The sequence below is a fragment of the Protopterus annectens genome, chromosome 11.part0 (genome assembly GCF_019279795.1).
Source record: "Protopterus annectens isolate FY-2018-M chromosome 11.part0, PAN1.0, whole genome shotgun sequence".
In the NCBI taxonomy this organism is placed as follows: Eukaryota; Metazoa; Chordata; order Ceratodontiformes; family Protopteridae; genus Protopterus; species Protopterus annectens.
In genome coordinates, this window is record NC_056745.1 from 1027055966 (window position 1) to 1027071556 (window position 15591).

The following is a 15591-nucleotide window of genomic DNA, read 5'->3' on the forward strand; positions in this document are numbered from 1 at the left end:
AGGCTAATGGCTCTGGAGCCTTTACAAGCCTAGCCCATAGGATTACCCTGGCATTGTGTCACCTGACCTTAGTTCCCAGTGCCTCTGTCAAGTAAAGCAACTGGAGTGATCCTCAGGGTGAATTTTCTATTTCCTATCCACTCATCAAGATTTCTCTTGAAGAGGGCCAGGGAGACACTCTGCTTGACATGTATGGGAAGTCTATGCCATAACATGGGCAGTCTCTGGGTTATCAGCCTGCCCCTCCAGCTTGTTCTGTTGATTGTGGTAATGAGGTTGAGGTCTCTGGAGTGTGTAGTGTGGAGGGACTGGGATTTCTTTAGCTGTAGCACTTCTAACAGAGCTGGGTCAGACGTGGCTTTGTACGTCAAGCAGAGATCGCCTGTAAGCAGGCAATATGAGACAGACAGTAGTTGGAGTTTTTTGAGTCTAGCTAGGGCTGTCCAAAGGTACTTCTAAGGGGAATGACATCAGCAGGACTGCTAAAGTAGGACACTGGGAAGTATACTGGGTGGGAATGGACTAAAACTGTCTCACCTACAAACAAACTCTCACATTTGCCAGGACTGAGGTCAGAACCCCTACCTACCTAGTTATTTGTACTATAAAGTTATGCAGTTATTGTATGCACTACAGAGCTTATATGGCTGGCAGGTATCCAGTGATATTTCTAAGGGGAATGACATCAGCAGATCTTGTGAAGTAGGGCAATGGGAAGTGTACTGAGTGGGAATGGCCTCTTAATACTTAAACCTACAGACACACACACACACACACACACACACACACACACACACACACACACACACACACACACACACACACACACACACACACAGGCAGGTGATGTGATATTATAACTCCCACCTCAGTACTATTACACAATGGAGCTCACCTTCATGTTGGCATGTGCGACTGGTTACGACCGGTATGCCATTGTCCGCAGCAGGACACCACTCTATGCCATTCAGGGTATCTCTGTGTATGACTCACTGTCTGTGTGTGTCTCCCTCTGTGTCTCACTCTATCACTGTCTGTCCCTTTCTTCTCCATGTCTATGTGTGTGTATGCTTGACATATTATTATTATATGTTGTCCATATATATGTCTATGTATCACACACAGCAGATGCAGCTATATCACATATGGGACACCTACAACTAGCTGAGGGTAATCCTGTCTGATGTGTGTGTGTGTGTGTGTGTGTGTGTGTGTGTGTGTGTGTGTGTGTGTGTGTGTGTGTGTGTGTGCGTGTGTGTGTGTGTGTGTGTGTGTGTGTGTGTGTATGTAAAGACAGTTAAGGCATACATAGCTGTCTGCATGCAAAGACATATGCACAATATGGTTATATAGCCCAATGTGAGTTCCCACATGGGCTGTGATTCTCTAAGTGTAGGACCATGCCCAGTATGACCTTCTATAGTAAGAGTAGGACTCCATTCCAGAGATAGTTGTACTCCGGTCCTGGGTTTTGTGTGCTACAGCCATACCTTTCAGATGTTGCTAGAGGTACAGGGTTTGTTTTAGCAGACATTTTCTGACATATCTGAAGTCTGACACTAGAATGTATTTTGTCATTACCTAGTGGCAGACATCCTCAGATCAGCACAGTGCTTTACCAGAGGAATAAAAAATGTATGATGTACAGACCAGTATTATGAGCCCAACTATAGACATTATTGCCCAAAAATGCCAGTTGAGAGGTGTGGGTACAGCCAGTTGACTGATGAAGCTGTGTAAATAGTCCAGCAACTTGCTGATATACTGGCTGGGGATCTCCTGCTTGTGAAGTATTCTTCTTACCTGAAAAGTTATATACTGGTGTGGCCACACCTCTCAACTGTACAGTTTTTGGCAGATTGTCCAAGTGTTCCTCTAGGGGTTTCGGCCAGTCTACATAAACTTGTGTTTTTATGGCAAGTTAGTTGCAAATAATTAAAGACTGACATTACAAAATAATGACAGACATTAGTGTTTCAGACTTCATAATCTTCAGACAATTCCTGCTAATGCAAAACCTGTTATTCTACCAACTTTTTCAGTTTGTGAGAGTAATATTTACAACAAGGCCTATCATTGGGCCTTTGTCTCACTTTTATTTATGATCCTGCCCAGATGTCTTGCTGTCAGAGGTTGAGAGGCATGGATGTGGGTACAGAGTGCATTCTACTGTGCAGAAATTTCAATTATATGTGTAGTATATTCTACATAGCACTTTGTGACTTCCAGGTATGTCAGTGACACAGCAGTATAGAGTACTCTGGTGAATCACTGACAGTCAGTTGTGTATAGGATGATGGGTTGATATGACATTAGTACGGTATTGGCCCTGAAGCCCTTATAACCCATGCAGATGGGAGTGTAGCCCATGTTAAGACATGTCATCACACAGAGCCCCTGTTCAGCAGGGACACAGGTGGAATCTCAGGACTGTATTTTGTGCTTCCCGTGCACTTATACAGGGAGCACATCACTAGGGGTATTAGGGCACTTGGTTTGATGTAGACAGGGAGCGTATTCCACAGATGTGGGAGTGTGTGGGACACATATCTGTCACACCAACAAGCCATACTGATATCACAGACCAAGTTGATGCTGCACCTGATGTATCAAAGTGACAGCAGCCCCTAAAATTTTGTCAGTTAAAATTCCCCCAAGTGTGTACATCAATGGTTAAAGTTTGTGGAAAAAAACAGACTGAAAGGTGTTTGAATAGTTTATACTGGTGTGCTGCAGATGCTGCCTGTGTGATTGGCTGACTATGATACATTCAACCTGCCAGCTATATTATTTGTACTTGAGTGCCTTTAGTCCGGTATTTCCTCTTTTTTTCCCATTTCCACCCTTTCTAAGCCTCGCAAACCCGGTGCTCAAATGTAAGCACTTCTGCTGGTTCCTGTTTTTTTTTTTTTTTATTTTTTATTTCTGTTGTATTTAAGCCCTGCGGCATGCCATGCAACCCCCTGCAGCTATAGTAAATAGTTTTGAGCAGAAAGGACCCTCCCAGGAACATGAACATGCTCAGCATTTCTTCAAGGAGCTCAGACACACCCCCTTGCTTAGCTGTGCTTAGCTAACCACAAATAGAGGCATCAGAGCTCCAATGTGCTTACACTAAGCATGACACACCCCCTTTTTATGTCAGCTGCTTCTCCTGCTTACACTGCAGCATTATAGCTCCTACACGGTTAGGTGCAGGCAGTCATGTTCTCCGATTTGGGTCCCTATTAGATTGATGAAAACACTATAAATATCGAACAGCTTAGAAATCGAAAATGCCATTCTTTGAAAGAGGTATTGTGGGGGGCTGCACCCCCACACCCCTCCGCTAATTATATATATCAACTCCAAGATCACACTACAGTGAGGAAAGGGCAAATTTTCCAATCTTCACTGCACTGTGATCTCACCATTGCGATTCCAAAGAACGGAATTTTCGATTTCTAAGCCATTCGATATTTAGTGTTTTGGTCAATCTAATAGGGACCCTCCCATTTTGCTATTCAATAAATTTAGCTCATTTGCATACCCCACTGCCTTAGTCCCTTGTTACACCACTGCACAGGAGACTATCACCTTAGCTACCACTATTACCTGTTATTGTTTTGGTTCTGCATGCTACCCACTATAATGGCAAAATTCAGATTTCACTTAAAATTGTCTCTTTACATTTTTTTTTAATTTTCTGCATGATCTCCTTTGTGCGCTGCTGCGCTCTGCTTAAATGACTGAAATTGGCAAAAAAAATAAATAAATAAACTTTGATTTTCATAATTTTGAAACTGTTTTCCATGCCAATGGCCATATTTTTGGCCATTGGCATGCCTAATAAGCATAGTACATGCTTTACTTTGAGCTGTCATGCCCCCGTTTTGATTTTTGCAGAAATGCACACAGTTAGTAACCAAACACATTTCTGCAATGGACAGTGCTCTGACATGGATGCTTGCCTGCTTACTGAATCAGTAATTCACCTCATTTGCATGGTTTTCACCAGGAAATGAGGTATTTAACATTATTCATTGGTGTCTGAGTTAGAATAGTGCTGGCAGGCTCATGCATGCCCCCAGCCTTGTTTACTGGATCGCTCAGCAGCCATATTCTGTGCAGAAGCTGCTACACTATTCTGACATGGAGATTTTGCTTTATTGAATCCCAGCCTCTCTTCAGAGGCATCAAGTAATAATAGCTGTTACCTGACACTCAGATGTTCTGATTCTGTGGACTTACTGTGGCATATCTGATGTCGATCTATGCCAAAGTACAACATCAGTAGGGGATGGTTAAATACCTGTTTATTTATGCTGATTACACAGTGCACAGTATACTTGTATTGCATACTACAGCCCAGCTCTATGGGAAACAGAAATCATTATGATTTTTTTACCACAATGGTTTGTGGTTCAAATGCATGACGTTTACTTCTCTTTTATAACACACGCACACACACACACACACACACACACACACACACATACACACACACACACACACACACACACACACACACACACAAACTCACTGTTTTTATTTGCTATGTTGCATGTATTCTAAAACCTTGAATAACACATATTCAACTGAATAGTAAGGACTCCTATAATCAGTTGGAGGAGGAGAGGTATTCAACTGGTCATAGTCATTTGTTTATTCATATGACACAAAACAAATGTAAAGGTATGGTTGGCCATGTTGACTGGCAAGGGATTGTGGGAAACGATGCACAGAACACATTTGTCAATAATTAACAGCACATTTGTAAAGGTAAGAAAGTCACAGACTGTTATCTAGTGTTCTTCTGTACAGCTTTATGATAAGCTTCTATGCAGACAATTGACCTGCAAGGAAGAATTAAAGTCAAGCTGTAACAGTATATATGTCTCAACTTCATATTTCTAGAATAAGGGTCACTTTTTAAATGGAGGCACTTCAAACCTTGAAAGCTGACAGAATAAAAGAACATGAATTATCAAGCATTTTCTGAAGTAAAATAAGTCTAACTTTAATGATTATTTTTACTGTAATTTATCACATTTTTGTCTTTAAAAAATCACCAGTTTTAAGAAGAACAAACATTTTAAACATCTTTACTGAATCATCACATCTTAAAAGATGACATGAATAGAAATACATTAAAACAAAAGAAAATAAACCACAATAGTATTTCCATTTTCATGCAGTACACATTTTCTTTTAACAATTTTTAGGCACAAGACAAGACGAGCGTACACTTCAAAGTCCAACAAGGTTTAATAGCTGAGTAAAACAAGCTTACAGCAATCAGTAGTCCAGTGCACACTCCAGTAACTGCCAAGCAATAAAAAGTTAAAAATGATCTGGCTGCACAGAATCCAAGTCACAAAGTGTAAGGCGCTTTTCGTTAGGAAACACTTCTCCTAACTTCTTCAGACAATAGTGCTCAGAAAGAAAAAACAAGTTTAAGTACTATCCTAGTGACTCATACTTGTTAATACAATTAAGCCAATTAAGCACAGTCACATAATTTAAAGGTGTAATCCTAAAATACTGGTCAGTTTGTTTTTTGTTAAGTCATTAGGTAAAATGAGTGTCTTAGTTTTATAAAAAAACAAAGTTCTGTTGTCTTATAACAGAACATATAGTAAATTGAATAGTATTAATTAAATGCGATTTTAATTAGAAATAAATGGAATTTGTGGAACAGTAGTATTGAATAGTATTAATTAAATACGATTTTAATTAATACTATTCAATTTACTATATGTTCTGTTAAACAACAGAACTTTGTTTTTTTTATAAAACTAAGACACTCCTTTTACCTAATGACTTAACAAAAAACAAACTGTTTGACTTCAGTATTTTAGGATTACACCTTTAAATTATGTGACTGTGCTTAATTGGCTTAATTGTATTAAAAGTATGAGTCACTAGGATAGTACTTAAACTTGTTTTTTCTTTCTGAGCACTATTGTCTGAAGAAGTTAGGAGAAGTGTTTCCTAACGAAACGGACTTTACACTTTGTGACTTGGATTCTGTGCAGCCAGATCATTTTTAACTTTTTTTTGCTTGGCAGTTACCGGAGTGTACTATTGATTGCTGTAAGTTTGTTTTACTCAGCTATTAAACCTTGTTGGACCTTGCAGTGTACGCTCGTCTTATCTTGTGCCTATTAGTTTTTGGATGTTTTTAACAATTTTTATTCAATCTAACATTACAAAAAAACACTAAATTCCTGCCTTCCCTTAAACCTCACATCTCCTCCAGAACATTATTATTCATGCATTGTTCCACAAATTCCATTTATTTCTATGTGGCTTGCTCCTTCACTTTTATAGGTTTGTATGTACTTAGCTGCTGATCTGTGAGGAACCTTAGAAGCCTAGCCTTACATTCTCATGGTAATGTCTAGCCTATGTAGTTTGCATATGAATAACCCAGAGATGCAGGATGTCTAGAAATCCTACCTACAGTTTAATTTGCTCCCCTAGCAATTCTGAAATCAGGGCTGTACCTGAAAATTCAGGACATTTGAAAGGTAATAGTGTGAATGGTGTTCTTGTTTTAACATATTTTCCCAGTGGTGCTTCGAACATGCAGCAGCATATGAGGTAGTCTGGCTGTGGTCTGTAACAGATTACTACCTGCGTCTTCAACACATGCATATAAAGGAGAGGGAGAGAGAGAGAATAAAAGGTGGTAATGTAAGGCTAAACAGCTACAGAAATAAATAAATAAATAAAACGTGAAGTGGCAGTTACAGAAAGAGAAACAGAAGCAATGTATCTGATTAAACTGTGTATCGTTTAAAGATCATGATATGCAGACTATTGCAATAGAAAAGAGTGCATTTTTCAAATGGAAGAAGGCAGTTACCAGAATGACTTCATTTGCCAGCTGTAAATCAGGCTGCAAGGGCCCTTTGTGCATTGCTGTTGCAGTTTACTCCCTGCATTCCACCAACAAAAAAATAGCTCTTCCTCTTATGTATGCTTACAAGAAGCAAGCAGGTGGAGAGCGAAACAAAATGTGACCTTTACTTCTTGTATTGTCTTTAGGCATACCTTTCAACATTTCTTCAACAAATTGTCACAATGTGAGACAAGTGGCACAGTGAGACCACAAAATCTCAGACTAATGATGTAAAACACAGAAGAATTAAATGCATTGAATTTTATAGCATTTATGGACCAGGGGGCATCATATCTCATTATACATTTATGTTTTAGAATATCACTGGGCAGAAAGTTAAATCTTTTTCTTACAGTACAAAGGTTTTTGAAACCCAGATGAGTAACTTACTTCATAATGCATGACAGCTTAGAGATGTGCTTATGAGCTTTTAGGACAAGCAAAAGAGGCTGTTGCCAGCACTTGTTTAATGAGTCATCTTTCTATGCACTAACAAAACACTGTTTCAGAACTCGGAAAAAAAAAATGTTGTAGATACTTAACACACATCAGCTTTTTTAATTTATCTATGTGATTCCATATATATACTCTTTGTATATCATTCCAGTTTGTAGTTTCATTTGATGAAGAGTCTCATTCATTGATATCCTGTCACTGCCTATTTAAGTGGTACATTTTGGAATATTTTCTGCTTAAAACCTCAGCTTTGGCCGGCTAAGATCTAGCTGTATTCAACTGGATGTATAAGAGAATTTAAGTACCTTTTATCTGCACTTTTTTCAAATAATACAGCATTTTAATAGATTTATTTGTGTTGCATTGAATATTAACTGAATTGGAAGTTTTGACTCTGTTTTTTCAGTTAGTTCCCCACTCACCCTCCCTGTTTTTGTTTTGGTGTTAATCTTGGTGGCTTTGAAACTGCCCACCACTCTTGTAAATTTGTGTTTGGATACTCCTGGGCCCATCTCATTTGCTCACTCAGCTGAGTGCAATGAGATCATATTCTGATTTCAGGCACTCCTACTGTGCACAAAGAGAGCATCTGGGAAAGAAAAGAAAAAATAACCTTGTTTCCTGCCTTTTCTGTAAGTGGTCTAGACTGTTTGTAGGCTTCTGAGCCCCCAAGCCTTTCTGTGTTGGAGGGAAGCCTTCTAGCTTAATTTTGTTTCTTAGAACTAGCCAGTTTTCTAGTTTCAGCACTCAAATATGTTTCGTTGAACTCAGCACTTGTTCAGAACTTGTTGTAAGCACTAAATAAGCTATAAATTACTACAGCACTCAACTTTCCTCACTTGTCTAGAGGAAAGCAATTTTTAGTACTTAATAAATAAGCACCTATCCATGCATGTCTAAGGGTCAGCTCCCGGTGATTTTTCCTGTCCACCTGATGAATCTGGGCATCTTGGGGCAATGCAGCAATTGCCTCCTGTACACAGACATCCCTCTCCTCCTATTACCCAACACTACAACCTGTGAGAGATGCACTTATATAACCAAACTGGAAGCAAAGCTCTCTTCACCCAAGACTGGACTAGACAGTCAAGAGAAGAAGGTAAACCCTTGCACCACACCACACTCATCACATAGTCCCTCAAAACCTACACCACCAAAACACACACATAGAAACACAAAACACACACCTACATTCGCTAAGGCTCTCAATAAAAACCTGCCTAAGCATCAGGGACCCCCAAAGCAGAAACACAAGCAAATCCCACCCCCCCAACATAACCCAAATGACACATAGCCCACAAACTCAGAGTGCCACTCAGACACAGCCCATAAGGCATAACAACATACCTAACACTCTAGTATAGGTGACTCTATAGTCGAGCACACTGATGTTCCACTCACCAGGCTAAATAAGGAGAAAGTTACTGTCAGCTGCCTGTCAGGTGCCAGGATCCACCACATAATGCACACACTCAGGTCACTCCACAACAAGTACAATATGACACTGTCATTGTCCATGTTGGTGTGAATGACCTGAGACATACCTCCCTGGACTACATGAAAAGAGACATGGAGGAGCTCTCCGGTCTTGTAGCCCAGGCAGGTATGACCCTAGCCCTGAGTAGCATCCTGCCATCACCCAGAATGATACCACAGTACAAGGACAAAATGATTGACTTCAACAATTCGCTAAACTTCTGGTGTCATTCTAAGGGGATCCAAATTTGACTGCCTGGGACGACATGATCGACAGACCACGACGCTTTACCAGACATGGCCTGCACCTGTCACCCTTGGGGATTCTGGATACTGGCTAAGGCTCTTGCCACCCCTATAGTGCCTTTTTTAAGCAAGGTTCAAATGACAAATTCACCACCGTAACAGGTGCAATCTAGCAAAATCTGAGGGTACTGTTACTCAATGCTAGAAGTCTAAACTTCAAAATGCACTCACTCGAGGCACTCCTTAAAATGGAAAACATCGACATCTGTGCAGTGACAGAAACCTGGTTCAAAGCTCAAGAGAGCACCCCTGCATTGCCAGGCTATAATTCATACCACACCTTTCTGCCACCTAACCCAGAAAGAAGCACTAAAGGTGGAGGTGTGTCCATATTAATTAAGGATATCCCCACCTCCAGGCTAGTTGCACAGCATAATGCATCCGAGATTATCCAAGTGCAACTAACTCTGGGCAAGACCACAATCCAAACTGTAGCTTGCTAAAGACCCCCATCATGCCCCAGGATTCCCAATCATTTCTTGATACACTGGAAAGTATTAGGGAACAACCCAACACCCTAATAATGGGCGATTTCAACTACCACACCATTAACTGGGACAATTACTCATGTACCAACTCTTTTGCTCAGCGTTTTCTGGAATTCATAAATTCCATCGCATTGGATCAACTTATTCACACCCCCACCAGGGGCAGCAATATCCTAGACCTGGTCATTACCAACATGGGCAACTGGTGTTCCACACCAGAGGTCAGTTCCTCGTTGGTCAGATCCGACCACAAGCTAATCACCCTAGACATCCACATCCCGCCCCCACCCCCAATTAGGGAAACCACCTTAAAAAACTTCTCCAAAGCCAACTTCACATTTCTTAAGACAGAAGTGGCAAACTTCATGACACCCATGCAGATGGACAATAGAGGTATGACTGCTGAATCCTTCACAAATGCAGTTTATAAGCACTTACACGAGTGCATGGATCATGCTATTCCTAATAGAACCAAGATGCTATCCTCCAAAAAAAGAGGCCAATCTGGTGATCCTCTGCCATAAGGCCAATCTGGTGGTCCTCTGCCATAAACAAACTCTACAACAGAAGAAAGAAACTGTTGCAAAAAAGAGTAAAATCTCATGACTGGAAGAACTCCCTGGTCAACCTCAGTAAGAAGCTGAAATCCCTCATAAAATCCTCCAAAGCTAATTATGAAAACAAAATTGCCACTGACTCTAAAGACAACCACAAAGCATTCTATAGCTATGTCAAGAATCTCAATGGCAAAACTCAGATCTGCTCTGAGTTACAGCACAATGGCACTAAATATACAGAACCAACTGATATTGCCAACATCCTGGCAGATAGGTTCAGTACTAGCTTTACCCCCTTCTCACCCCCTAGAGAGCCCATCTCTATACCGGAAGAATGCAATGTTCCTGTAATCATGGCTGCACAGGTAAAAAACACACTCTCCAAAACCAAGAACACAGCATCCATGGGACCTGACAATATGCCAGGCTGCGTTCTACACAAACTACAGAATGAACTGGCACCCTACCTAAGTACCATGTTCAATCATAGCCTCACCTCAGGCTTTGTGCCCACTGAATGTCGCACCATGACGGTTATCCCACTCCACAAAGGGGGAGCCACAACGGACCCCAGGATCTACTGACCCATTAGCCTGATGAGCCTGGCCTGCAAGGCCATGGAACATATCATCATGGAACTCATAAACAAAGACATTGGTAAACTCCAAACTCTGGACTCTACCCAGTTCGGATTTGTAAAAGGCAGATCATTTCTCCTAAACCTGATTGACTTCTTTGAAGCAGTCACCAAAGCCATAGATGAGGGTAAGGTGGTTCACACATCTTATCTAGATCTCGCCAAGGCTTTTGACACCATCCCCCAGTCTGGAATTATAGATAAGCTCACTAAACTAGATATAAATCCGTATGTCACAAGATGGGCTGCCAACTGGCTCAAGGACAGAACCCACACTGTGAAAGTAGCAGACTCCAAATCTGACTTCAGACCAGTGACAAGTGGAGTACCACAGGGTTCAGCCCTGGGTCCTCTCCTGTTTGGTATCTACTTCTCTGAAGTACAGGCTAACAGAGAAAGTCTTTGGCTAACAAAGTTTGCAGATGACTGCAAACTAGGAGCCATAATCGAAACTCCTAACGATGTGGACATACTACAAAAGGGCCTGAATAAGACAGGTGCCTGGTGTCAAAGCCATGGCCTGAAGCTTAAAGCCAAAAGTGTATTGTCATCCCCTTTGGTAAAACTTCTGTACCCATGAACTACCACATAGCTGGTAGTCTACTTAACACCAAAACTGTGATAAGAGACCTTGGAACACAGGTGGACAGTAGTCTTTACTTTGATAATCACATCGCCACAGTGGACAGGAAATCCTTCTACATGGCGCACCTCACCACAAAAGGTTTCTCAACTAGAAAAAAAGAGGTCATTGTTCCTCTCTACTCATCACTCATCAGACCCATTATAGAGTACAATGCCCCTTTTGGTATGTACCTCACAAGACATCTACAACAACTGGAAAAGCCACAGAAATACTTCACAAAGAGGATTACTGGCCTCAAACAGATGCCCTACGCAGACCGTCTCAAAAAACTCCAGCTTTACTCCGTCATATATCGCCTACTCAGAGGTGATCTCTGCCTAACATACAAAGCTATGTCAAACGAGCTGTTGGACATGCTCCATTTAAAGAAATCCCAATTCCTCCGAGCTAAACGCTCTAGGGACCTAAACCTTGTCACCACAATAAACAGAACATGCTGGAGGGATAGATTCCTGTCCCAGAGACTTCCCATACTCTGGAACAGACTACCTATCTATGTCAAACAGAGCTCCTCATTAGCACTCTTCAAGAAAAATCTTGATGATTGGATGGGAAATGGGAAATTCACCCCAGGGATTACTTATGTGGCTCTGCTCGACAGGGGCACAGGAAAATAATTTTCTTGGGTGGCGAAAGCCAGGGTACATTTTGGGCTAGACTTATATAGGCCATAGGGCCAATAGCCTAGTACCTACCTGTGAACCTATGAACCTATGAAATACCAGTAAAGGTATTACTAAATCTGTTATTAAAATGAACATCCTCCCAAAGCTTCTGTATCACTTTCATTCATCTCTCTCTCTCTCTCTTCCATTCCCAGTACATTTCTCACTAAAATTCACAATGCCTTCGTGAAGTTCATATGACACTCAAAATCGGTAAGAGTATCATAACAAAGACTTATTTATCCAAAAGCTAGAGGTGGCCTAAGTATGCCTGACCTTGTATTCTATTACAGAATCCTGCATGCTAGTAGATTAATTACAATTGCCAACTACAGCCCAAACCATGCAACATGGACTCCCCTTTGGGTACGAATATGGCATAATCATGCCCTGAGCAATAATTTCAACCCCAAAGCTCTCCCCTTCTTAAACTCACTATCTCTCAAAAATTTGAAGCTGCATCATATCCTGAAAATTAAAATCAAGTCTTTCCAAGACATTTTCAACTCCCGGAAATTGGAAAAAGTGCTACCTCTGCTTCAACCCATCCATCTCAATCCTAATATCAAGTTAAGTTGTAACATGGTCATCCTGACTGACTACCCTCTAATAAAATAATATACGCTATGGGATATTCATAAACATAGAAGTTTATCACTGTCAGAACTATGTAGTATCCTTAACCTATCAAAGAAATACACCATAATTCTAAGGCAAATAAGGGAAATCACTGCATGTTTACTTCAAGGTTACACCATTAGTGAATCTGACATTAATCAGGTTGTCACCCTGTTACAAACTCTTGCTAGTAAGAAAAGTATCCAAGGCAGTAAGACAGAAAACAACTGAGACAAATGAAAGGGCAACCAATGACACAAGCCACCGTCCAGCAAAATGAAACTAAAATTTATTGTTAAGCAACACTCTTTTCACTGCTTTGTGTCCTGTATGAATCACAGAACTTATTCAGATAAAGTGTTTTCAGATGGAAATGCTTATAAATACTGGTAATTACACAATTAAGGGCAATTAAATACTTAAAACAGCAATTCAGTAAATGGGTAGCAAAAAAGCACTTACGTAAATATGTAAAAACGTGAGTACATAAATACAAGTAATCAACCAACACTTCTCCCAAAAAAAAAATGCCCTGTTAAAAGCTAAATTCTATTTTTATTATTATTTATATAGTAAAAATGTTAAAAGCATTAAAAATATATAAAATATATAAACCTAAATTTCTATGGTCAGTGTTAAATCAACTTATAAAAATACCATGAACAGCACTGTTAAACAACATTGGACAGTGTTATCTAGCCAGGTTCTTAAGCCTCAAAATACACTTAATGGATAAAGAGTCGTTTAATGCAGGGAAACTACTTGCATCCAAGTGGAGTTGCCAAATTAGTTCTAATTTTTCTAGTAGCAGTGACAGTGGGCCACCTCTTACGTTCATTGGAACCATATCTATCCCTTTAAAACTGAACTCATGTTGGGGGTAGGTTCCTATATGTTTAGCTAAGGCATTCTCATATTTATTTTTATTAATGCAATACTGGTGTTTATTTATTTTATTTATTTTATTTATTTTATTTTACATTTGTTAACCGGGCTAGTCCAACTGGATACATGTCCATTTTCAGTGGAGGCCCGAGGAGAAAAGCTCCGCTATCTACTTCTACTACATGGTAACAAAACAGTAAAATACAAAAATACACAATGGATAAAAATAACAAATAAGCAAGGCAAAAAACAACAATTTCAGGAAGATACAAAAAAGAGGGATAGAAAGACAAGGAAGTTATTTAAGTACAGATATGAGAAAAAAAAGGTGAGAGAAGAATTAAGTTGTTTAAAAAAGTTAACGAAAGTGTTACTAGAGAAGTATGGAATATAGTTGAGATAGTCATATCTCAAGTTGAAAGGAAGAAATAAATTGAAGAAATAGATTTGGGAGAAAGTGTAAGGGATATAGGAGGAGAATAGGTGGTCGAAGAGGAGCTAGATCAACTAGGATTGATGCAAGAGCAAAGCCAGTGTTTAGTAAGAAAGAGTTTCAGTTTGGTCTTAAATAGAGTCATGGAAGTCTGGGCTATAAGGTCTGGAGGAAGTGTTCATACACACGTTCCCGTAACCTCCTGTCAGTTTTCCCAACATAGAATGAGGGACAGTGGTTGCACTTGGCTAAGTAAACTACCACTCTAGTTTGGCAATCAGTCTTGTGGTTGATGTCAAATTTAATACTTCCCACTACAAAGGAAGATCCCGTGGTCATGAACTTACAAAACTTACACATGTTACATTTAAACATACCCTTCCTTGTCGTAAATGGTATGTTATCCCCCTCCAAAATACTTTAAGGTTCACGCCTCTTCTGAATACAATTCTAGGTTGGTCTATAAGGTTTTCTCTTAATGTGTTCTCACTAGTTAGGAAGCACCAGTTTTTTTAATATTATAGCTTTAATGTTACTGGCATCAACACTAAATGAACAAATGAAGTTCAATTCAGCTGGTAAATTCTCTTGTGTGGAAGTCATAAGTAAGCCAGCTTGGCCTAAATTTAAAATTGGTTTATAAAAAACAGTGTCTCTCTTAGTTTGGACTTCGTACATCACTTCCGAGACCATCCTGAGGGGGTACCCTCTTTTAATAACCATGTCTTTCAATAGGTCGCATTCCAATAGGAAGTCATCCATTCTAGTAACCATTTGGGCTGCTCTAACTAATTGCCCTTTCATGACTGATTTCTTCTGTGACAAGGGGTGACAGCTAGAATAATGGAGAAAGGCATTAGAATAAGTCTCCTTCCTAAAAATTCTAGAGACACAGCAGTCTTTACTATAGTCTTTGGAAAGTTCCACGTCAAGATATGCTATCCTTTCAGTGCAAAAGGAAGATGTGAACTGTAAAAATGTGGTGGTAGAATTAAAATAAGATAGTAAGTTTCCTGCCTGAGAGAGATCCCCTTCAAACAAGATGAATATATCATCCAAAAAGTATGCGTAAAAATGGATGTTTTTGGAAATGCAACCATGCAGAAAAACGGGGCCTATCCCGGCAATACTGTGGCTCAAGATAAGCTTTATGTCCTCTCTTTCCCCCCTTACAAATCATAAGCAAGGGCAATTTATTCTATGAAGTTATTGTAATCATCATTTGCATATAGATGTTACACTAGGTTTTCTCTTCGATGTCATATTAGTCTTAAGCAGCGCTATTGTATATATATTGCATATAGTTAGTGGTTGTATGGTCTCTTCTGTATCATTGCTCATTGTTAAACTGCATTTATGTGTAATATTCATGTACCATAAAATCAATAAAATTCTATTTGAAAAAGAAATACCAGTAAAGGGAATTACACAATATTAGCGTAAAATGTTAAATAATCTCATAATATTTTTCTATAAGCTTCCTAGGGGAGTACAATAGTACCTATGGCACTTTATATCAGCATCAAAGGAAGGTAACC